Below are 10,713 nucleotides of genomic sequence, written 5' to 3'. Positions count from 1 at the left end.
TCTGTAGAAATCGGTGATACATTTTGATTTTAAAAGATCAAGAATGTTCATAGCAGCACAATTTACAATAGCCAAGAGCTGGAAGCAACCTAGGTGCCCATCAATAAATGAATGGATCAAAAAATTATGGTACATATACACAATGGAATTCTATGCAGCAGAAAGAAAGAAGGGGCTTCTACCCTTTGCAACAGCATGGATAGAACTGGAAAGCATTATGCTGAATGAAATAATCCAGGTGTTGAAAGACAAATACCTTATGATCTCACCTTTAACAGGAAGCTAAACAACAAAACAAACAAGCAAGCAAAATAAAAACAAAGACCCTGAAATAGAGAGCATGGGGACAGTGACCAGAGGGGAAAGGGGAAGGAATTTCAGGGGAAAAAGGGGAAGGATTTGCAGGAACTAGTATAAAGGACACATGGACAACAAATAAGGGGGGTGGAAATTGGAGGAAGTGGGGAGCACTGGGAGGGGGGGTAGGGTGGAATAGCAGTAAAAGACAGAAAACTGTACTTGAACAATAATTAAATTTAAAAAAAAGATCAAGAAGCCAAAGGACTGGAGCATGTCAGGTAGAGAAGCTCAGAGAATTCACGCTATGGAAGAGCTAGGTTTCACTTAACTACTCAAATAAGTGCATTTATGCATGTTACCATACTATGACACTGAGGAATCTAACTTGAAATCTGCATTAAGAAAATAAAAATAGGAACAAACTATAGAAATGATTCCTAAAAGTATAGACTTATGCAGCAGAAAGAAGGAGCTCCTACCCTTTGTGACAGCATGGTTGGAACTGGAGAGCTTTATGTTAAGTGAAATAAGCCAGGTGGTTAAAGACAAATACTACATTATCTCACCTATAAGTGAAACCTAATCAACAAAACAAACAAGCAAGCAAATTATGGCCAGAGACATTGAGGTTAAGAATAATCTGACAGCAACCAGAAGGGAGGTAGGAGGGGATAATAGGGAGAAGGAGGGAAGGATTTTCAAGAACTATAAAGGACACATGGACAAAACCAAGGTGGGAGTGGAAGCAGGGGAGGAAAGTGGAGACGGTAGGTGTTGGGGGAGTGGTGAGGGGTAAATGCAGACAACTGTAATTGAATGGCAATAAAATAATTAAAAGTAAAGAAAGAAAGAAACAAGGTGGATTTTGAATCTAAACTATATACCTTGCTCATTTTTTCTCTTAAAAAACATAAGTAAAAATTTATTTTATGTTAAAAAAATACTATTAAATTGAAAGGACATTCATTGAGGAAGAACAATTCTCTCTCAACTGAGGTTTGTGCTCTGCCCACTCCAGAGATCTGATCTGGTGTCAGGGGAGGGCAGTGGGATGAAATGAAGGGGAGAAAAAGAGAGAGGATGAGAAAGATTTATTTTAAGGTGATGTCATGGGTTGTAGAAACTGTGAAATCACAATGTACAGGATGGGTCATCAAGTTGCAGATGAAAAAGAGAGCCAATGTTGCATTTCAAGTCTGAAGGTCATCTGCTGGCAGAATCCCTTTTGTGGGGGTGGGGAGGGAGAGGTCAGTTTTTATACTATGAAGGTGTTTACATGTTTGGTTGAGATCTACTCACATTTTATTTTCTCTACATGTTAATAGTCTCTCCACAAGGTAATCTTTTCCCCCCTAAAACTCTCTTATGATGAATTTCATTAAAATGCAGTATCTTATTTCTCCTTCTTCCTCTCTGATTAATTCTTCATATTATGTATTACTCTTGTCTTCTCTAATTTCCAAAGTTTGCAGTGTCTCAGAGTTAAACCTTAGGCCTCTTCTTCACATGCATCACTTTCTTTGTAAGGAATCTCACTTATTTACATGGTCTTAAATTTCATCTATAGGGTAATTCTAACATGTGTATAGCCAGAACTATCTTTGTGTCTGTGCTTCATACACCCAAAGACAGTGATACACTTGATGTCACCACTTGGTCATCTCGTGAATACCTCAGACTTAATATACACATTTTAAAAACACTTCTCCCCCAGTTTCCCACATCTCAAATAGATGCTCATATACTGCCAAGTGAGATATTTTCTAGGCACTTCTTTTCTCTTTCATCCTCCACATTCAAAGCAACACCAACTTTTTCCAAGTTTCTGTATTACTTACCTATTGGTGAGAGAACAAATTACCGCATGCCTGGACACGTGGCTGAGTCGTTTGAAGCATTATCCCATACACTAAAATGTTGAGGGTTCAATTCCTGGTCAGGGCACATACAGGAGTCAACCAATCTCTCTCTCTCTTTCTCTCCCTGCCTTTTCTCTCTCTGAAATTAACAAAAACATATCTGTGGGTGAGGATTTAAAAAAGAAATAAATATTAACATCAACAGGGTTTTTTTTTCCAAAGAAAGAACAAATCACCACAAACTTAGTGACTTAAAACGCATTTATTCTGTTACATTTCTGGAGGCCAGAGTCTAACATCAAGGTGTTGTCAGGGCTGTGTTCCCTCTGAAGCCTTCAATGGAGAATTCACATCGTGGCCTTTACCAGGTTCGAGAGGCTGCTTACTTCCTTGGCAAGTGGCCTATTACTGTAACTTCAAGAGCAACAATCTCTCTCTCTCTCCCGTCTGCTTTTATCATCACAGCTTCTTTTCCTCTGATTCATCTGCTTCCCGGCCTCTCTCTTTTTCTTATAAGAGCCCTTATGATCATGTGATTACCTTGGCCCACTCAGATAATCCTAGATAATTGCACCATCAAAAGATCCTTAATTTAATTATCTCTACAATGTCTCTTTTACAATGGAAACTACAATGTTTACAGATTTCAGGAATTAGAATGAAGGAATATTTTTTAGGCTACCACTGTGCCCCTACAAAAAGATTTCTTTACTCTTTCCTATTCTCTTCTTCTTTCTCACATTTTCCAAGACACCATCCTCTTATCCCACAGAGACTTCCTGACTGGTTTTTGATTACCATTACATACTCTTCCAATTCATTTCCCAAATGGTGACCACAATTGATCTCATTAAAGAAAAATATGATCATATTCCTGCTTAAAACATTTTAACAGCTTGCAAGTGCATTTAGGATAAATTGCATCATCTTTAATGTGGCCTCACATAATCTGACTCCTGCATAAAATCTCATGCTTCATCTAATGCTCCCACTCACTTAATCACTCCACAAGAGCAACTTGCCTTCCTATTAGCCAAACTCATTATACATCTTTGTAGAGGATTTTACTCTGTAATACTCTGTATTACTCTGTAATAGTCTGGCTCTTTATAAGCTAATACATTAGTATAAACTCTGTATTATAAAATAATAAAAAGTATAAGGTATATTTATATATAGATATATATATAAATAGATATACTGAACTATATAGTACTTTGAAAAGAGCTCCAAATGTTTTTACTATTTTTTTATGTTCATGAATTTCATTGCAAATGGAAATTTCTTAGAACAATATGCTATCTTCATCTTGAGATGAGCAGTTCATCTATATTTGCTTCCAAATTCATTCTTCATTCCTTGTTTTCTGTGTTGCATGATGCTATGAAATAATTCTTCTGATTCCTTTGCTATCTAACTTCCAGGTTTATTCTGCCAATGGGAGGCTTTGGGGGATGATCAGAGAGCCTGAGGAAGGAAGAAGGTAGGATATTCTTCTCTTTCACTGCATTAGGTAGCATGTTTAGTAGATACTCAATCTTTTCAGTGGCTCTAGTTTCTGATAGTCAGCACCTCCAGCACTCCCAGATTCTGCCAGACAGGTTACCAGCTTCAGTTGTGTGGCCCCAGCTCCCTATAGTTAACACTGCATGCTCCCTTTGCCCTTCTAGCCATAGAGATGAAGATATCTTCCTAAGTGACTATAAATCAGAACTATAAATCAGAGTTCTCCAGAGTAACAAAACCAATAGGATGAATAAATACCTATCTAATGACATGTGTAAATAAAGATAAAGGTACATGTGGTACATAATACATACATATTATATATGTTCTTGTATATTATATATATGTACACACAAGGATATATATATATTTGCATATATAATATAGAGTTAAATCTAAGACAAAAATCTATCAATATTTGAAAAGAAGTAGTTTGCTCCTTGTTCAATTACAAGGTTACTAAAAATAATTTTTAATGTATTTAGATAATTTAGATAATTTTAGAGACCACAGGTACATTTTCAATAAAATACTTTATGAGAGACTAACATGTAATTGAAGCATCTATTTTTTCTGAAAGTTGAATGAAATTATTTGATATTAGAAAAATCTAATAATTATATTAATATTCACCAGATATTTTCATTTCTTAATTAATGAGAAGTTTTTCATTAAGCTTTTATTTTCTATCACTTCTCAGCCTTTTGGCTAAGATCAAGTGAAGCTTTTATTTTCTCATTGATTTGAGGTCGATTTTCCCAAGCACATTTCCTGAGGTATACCTTGCCATCATGACTACCTCTTTGAATTCATATCACTCTTCTTCAAATCAAGTATCAGCAGAAGCATTCTTTGCTCCACAATTCCCATGCAACAAGTACTCATTGTCAGTGATCTCTACCCAGGGAAATAATTCTTCCCATTCTATATATTTGGTGTCCTCCTCAACTTTTGCCCAGTCTTTATCTCCTTACCAAATTTAGAGTAAGGGGTCTTGGTGAGTCACACAGTAATCAGGTTTTTCTCCATCATTTCCTTCCTTTAAGAGTACCTAACACCTGCTGACTACACCATGTTCAAATTGTATGTAATAACTCAGTTATTGCTACAACAAAATGTGGAAATTAGTAAAGTCTTCTTACACCACCCCGAATAAATCTGTACCTGAAAGATGAGAAAATAATCATATCTATGAAGTAATATAAAGTACCTTTTTGTTCCTTTTTTAAAGTATACTTTATTAATTGTGCTATTACAGTTGTCCCAATTTTTTCTCCAGTTTATCCCACTCCTCTCTGTATCCCTCCAGCATTTCCCCCTCTTAGATCATGTCCATGGGTTGTACATATAAGTTCTTTGCCTTTTTCACTTTCTATACGATTCTTAACCTCCCTCTGTCTATTTTGTGCCTACCTATTATGCTTCTTATTCCCTATACCTTTTCCTCCATTTTCCTCCTCCCCCTCCCCACTGATAACCCTCCAGCAGAGCTATCACTGACAATGGAGGGGAAGATAAAGTACTTCCCAGATAAGGTCAAGTTAAAAGAGCTAATTATCACCAAGTCCTTATTACATGAAATGTTAAAGGAACTTATCTAAGAACAAGAAGATGATCAAAAATATGAACAGTAAAATGACAACAAATGCAACTATCAACAACTGAACCTAAAAAAACAACAAACTAAGCAAATAGCTAGAACAGGAATAGAATCACAGAAATGGAGATCACATGGAAAATTACCAGTGGGGGTAATTACCAGATAGTCAAATTACCAGATAGTTATCAGTGAGGAGAGAGAGGGAAGAATGGGGGGAAAGGTACAGGGAACATGAAGCATAAATGGTAGGTACAAAATAGATAGGGAAAGGTTAAGAATAGTATAGGAAATGGAGAAGCTAAAGAACAGATATGTACAACCCATGGACATGAACTAAGGGTAGGAAGAATGCTGGAGGGTATGGAGGTATAGGTCAGAGAGGAATAAAGAGTAAAGAAAAATGAGACAATTTTAATAGTATAATCAATAAAATATACTTTAAAAATAAAACTTTAAAAAATAATGTATTTTTTTCAAATACATAGATCCTTGATAAAAAGTCACAATCTCTAACATGCTCAATACATAATTTTTGCTCAAGCAAATAGTGACTGATGTTTGTGAATGCATTTTATCCAACCTATAGGATAGTACTGTCCAAAATAACTATTAAAAATGAAATAAAATAATATCCACAAGTCATATATTTTAATTTGGATAAAGGAGAATACACCAATATGTCATTCATTTATTGTTTGACTCAATTGTCATGGCTTGAGGGTAGATTATTTTTTTCTACATTAAGACATTTATTTCTAGTTTGTATGGAATGGGTCTATTTAGTAATTTTCCCTAGAATATGATTAACATTTATTATCCATATACTTCTTCTATATCTGTATTTATTGTTATTGGCCCATTTAGTATAACTTATTTTGCATTCATCTTCTTAAATGCTTTCTACTTTCTCTCATTTTCTTCTCTCTCATCATTTTTGTTATTTTGTCTTTTCCTTTAATCTGAATAAGCAAATAAACATATTCACATTGTTCTCAAATCTTAATTTCTCTATCTCTTTTCTTCTTCCTTTATTTTTAGCTGTCAGTACCCTATTGTAATGATCAAATAGTTCTGTGTCATTTGGCCAAACAGAATAATTACAAATCATTGTATTTAGAGGACTCTAGTGAAAGAAATGAATCTCTACCCAATTACACAGTGTTTAGTCCAATCATTTAACCAGCCCTGTGTACTGTATTAGAACTTCTAATTAGCTTTTCATAAAAATATTTTTAAAAACTAGCAAATATAATCAACTATTTATGGAATAGTTCTAATACAAATGAAAGAGAACAAAACAATCAAGTTGAAGCAATGATATTCTAAGTAGAGCTTATAAAAAGGAAAATAAAATTATAAATATATAACTGGAGAAGATCAGTGACATTATCATAAAGCAACACAGAGACACAAAAAGAATTCTTAAAAATTAAGAACAGGCAGCAAAATTTTTAAAAAATAATACAATTAGGACTTTAGTCTCCCCCCCCCAAAAAAAAGGAGCTGACATACTTTGCCTATTGTATCCTCTGAATACAATTAAAAATTCTGGATATTACATATATGACAAATATATAAAGACACTGACAGATGGAAAGAAGAGACCAACCAGCTAAAAATGTATGTCTTTAAAACAAAATGAAAAAGGAAATTGAAAAAGCAGAATTGAGCACAAAATATTTTTTTTTAAAGCAGTGAACTTGAGAAGAGGCAGCACAGCTTAGGAAGACAGAAAACTTTCAAGAACAACTGTTCTAGCTAGCTCAATACCACAGAAGGGAAAAACTGTGCCTTAACTTTTAGCCATGCCAAATACCAAGACTTCCAGACTCCTGTACTTGCCAGACTGTAACAAAGAGCTCCAATCCCCTCCCACCTCCAGGTGTGGTATCAGTGAATGTGCAGTAGAGAGCTGGGGCTTTCCTCCCCAATGGACTATAACAAGCGACCAAGTGACCAGTGGAGATCATGTGCTGAACTTGGATTTCCATTCATATTAGCCAGTAAGGAAGGGTACTTCCCCCACCTCAGGCATCATGTCAGAAGGGCCTGTGGAAGGCCTACTCACTATTATACAGGAGTTATGAAAACACTTACTCCCACCCTAACTTCCACTTGTGGTGTCAGTGGAGGTTATATGTGTAGCTATAATGAGGCACTTCTATCCTTCCTCAGGGCACTGTCAGAAGAGGTCTAGTGGTAAGCCAGGATTCCACTGATCACAGAGTGATTAGATTACATTACTGATTGATCTGTTTAATGGCTGATTACTTTAACCTATAAGGTGAAAAATTCAAAGAAGCAGCCAAAATGGGAAAACAAAGAAATATGTACCAAAATGAAAGAACAAGAGAATTTTCCAGAAGAACTTGATGAAATAGAAATAAACAATTTATCAGATAGTTTAATGATTATAAGAATAATCAATAGCATAAAAATGACCAAGAAATTATAAAAAAGTATCATTCAGAAATAAAGAATGCAATATCTGAGATAACTAATACACTGGAAGGAATAAATAATAGGTTAATAACTTGTTAAGCAGAAGATCAATTCAGTGTTTTGGAAGACAACATAGAAAAAAATCAGTCAGAGCAACAAAGAGAAAAAAGAATGCAAAAAATGAGGATAGCTTAAGAAACATCTTGTACAACATGAAGTGTAACAATATCTGCATCACATTATACCAGAAGGAGAAGAGAGTGAGCAAGAGATTGAGAACCTATTTGAAGAAATAATAACCAAAAACCTCCCTGATCTGGTAAAGGAAAAAGTCACACAAGTGCAGAAAGCTCAGAGACTACCAAATAAGTTGATCCCAAAGAAGCCTACACTAAGACACATCATAATTAAAATTACACATCTTAAAGTTAAGGAGAATCCTAACAGTTGCAAGAGAAAACTAGGTAGTTATCTATATGGGAGAACAAATTAGACTGTCGTCTGATTACTCATCAGAAACATTTCAGGCCAGAAGGGAGTGGCATGAAATATTCAAGGTGATGAAAAGCAAGGACCTACAACCAAGGCTACTTTACCCAGCAAGACTATCATTTAAAATTGAAGGAGAAATAAGAAACTTCCCAGACAAGAAAAAGCTAGAGATTTTTAACACCAAACCAGTACAGCAACAAATATTAAAGGGCTTGCTTTGAGTAGAAGAAAAAGAAAAAGAGAAAAAAACAGAGGAAAACAATCATATGACAATAGTTATTGTCAATAATATGACAATAATAAAATGATACTAAATATTTATCAATAATTGCATTAAATGTAAATGCCTTCAATGCTCTGACCAAAAGACAGAGGGTGTTTGATCAGGCAACAAAACAACACTGCTGCCTCCAAGAGACCCATGTCAGATCAAAAGACTAAACAGACTAAAAGTAAAGGGTTGGAAAAAGAAATTTCATGCAAATGGAAAAAAATCTGGGGCAGCAGTACTTATACCTGACAAAACAGACTTTAAAACCAAGGCTATAGTAAGAGACAAAGAAGGACGCTACATAATGATAAAAGGGACAATCCAACAAGAGGATGTAACCCTAGTAAACATTTATACACCCAACATAGGAGCAACTACATTTGTAAAGCAAATCTTGATGGACATAAAAGGAGACATAGAAATACAGTCATAGTTGAGGATTTTATCACCCAACTAACTTCAATGGATAGATCTTCCAGGCAGAAAATCAACAGAGAAATAGCAGCCTTAAATGACACACTAGAACAAAAGGATTTGATTGGTATCTTCAGAGCACTTCATCCGAAAACAGCAGAATATACATACTTGGAAAAGTGTACATGGAACATTTTTCTACTTTAGACTAAATGCTAGGACACAAAAATTTGAAGAAGATTAAAATCACATCAAGCATCTTCTCTGGCCACACCACTATGAAACTGGAAATCAATCATAAGAAGAATACTGAAAAACATGCAAAGACATGGAAGCTCAATAACATGTTATTAAACAATGAATGGGTCAACAAGATCAAGGAAGAAATCAAAAGATAACTTGAAACAAATGAAAAGAGACACAACAGTCCAAAATCTGTGGGACATTGGGAAAGAAATCTTATGAGAGAAATTCATGACATCGTAGGCCTATCTCTAAAAACAAGAAAAAGCTTAAATAATATAACTTACATTTAAAGAAACTTTAAAAGGAACAATAAACAAAGCCCAATGTGAGTAGAAAGAAGGAAATAATATCAGAGCATAAATAAATGAAATAGTCTCTTTAGCTATACAGAAGCTTTTTATTTTGATAAACTCCCATTTGTTTATTCTTTCCTTTATGTCCCTTTCTCTGGGGGATATATCAGTAAAAATATTGCTGAGCGGAATATATGAGATTTTCCTGCCTGTGTTTTCCTCTAGGACTTTTATGGTATCATGACATATTTAAGTCTTTTATCCATCTTGAGCTTATTTTTGTGTATGGTATAAGTTGCTGATGGAGTATAATTTTTTTGTATGTAACTGTTTAATTCTCCCAACAGCACTTGTTGAAGAGGCTATTTTTACTGCACTTTATGCTCCTGCCCCCTTTGTCAAATATTAATTGACTGTAGAGGTATGGGTTGATTTCTAGGCTCTCTATTCTGTTCCATTGATCTATGTGTCTGTTTTTATGCCAATACCAGGCAGTTTTGATTACGGTGGCCTTACAATACAGTTTAGTAGCAAGTATTGTGATCCCTCCTACTTTGCTCTTCTTTCTCAAAATTGCTGCAGCTATTCATGGTTGTTTATGAATCCTGAAACACCAATTCAAAAGAACCTATGCACCCCAATTTGCATAGCAGCACAATCTACAATAGCCAAGTGTAGGAAGCAACTTAAGTGTCCATCAGTAAAAGAATGGATCAAAAATATTGTATATTTACACAATGGAATATTACCAAGCAGAAAGAAAGGAGAAACTCCTATTCTTTGCACCAGTATGGTTCCAACTGCAGAGTATTGTGCTAAGTAAAATAAACAAGGCAGTGAACGACAAAACCATATGATCTCACCTGTAAGTGGAACCTATTCAACAAAACAAGCAAGCAAAATACAACCAGAGACATTAACATAAAGAACAAATTAACAGTAACCAGAGGGGAGGGAGGGTAACAGGGGAAACAAGGGATCCATGTACCAAAGGATCCATGGACAAAGTCAAAGAGGGGTAAGACTGAGGGTGGGAGGCGGGGGTGGATGACGTGGGGGAAAGTGGTGGTGGGAAATGGAGACAACTGTACTTGAACAACAATATAAAAAGAAATAAACAAAAAATTTGACCGAGGAAGCAAGCACATACAATGGGCTAAAGATATTTGATTCAATAAATGGTATTAGGAAAATTGGACAGAGGCATGCAGAAAAATGAAACTAGACCACCTTCTTATACCACATACACAATAATAAATTCAAAATGAATCAGACTTAAATGTTAGACCT

The 10,713-nt window shown here is 35.1% G+C and overlaps 1 pseudogene; it reads right to left on the bottom strand.

The window, feature by feature from the left end:
* Window positions 1-684: 684 nt before the first annotated feature.
* Window positions 685-753, bottom strand: LOC118995888 (uncharacterized; annotated as a pseudogene).
* Window positions 754-10,713: the final 9,960 nt, after the last annotated feature.

Source organism: Sturnira hondurensis, unplaced genomic scaffold (assembly GCF_014824575.4).
Source record: "Sturnira hondurensis isolate 20B ecotype Veracruz unplaced genomic scaffold, ASM1482457v3 Scaffold0010428, whole genome shotgun sequence".
Lineage (NCBI taxonomy): Eukaryota > Metazoa > Chordata > Mammalia > Chiroptera > Phyllostomidae > Sturnira > Sturnira hondurensis.
This window is presented reverse-complemented; position numbering and strand designations above follow the sequence as displayed.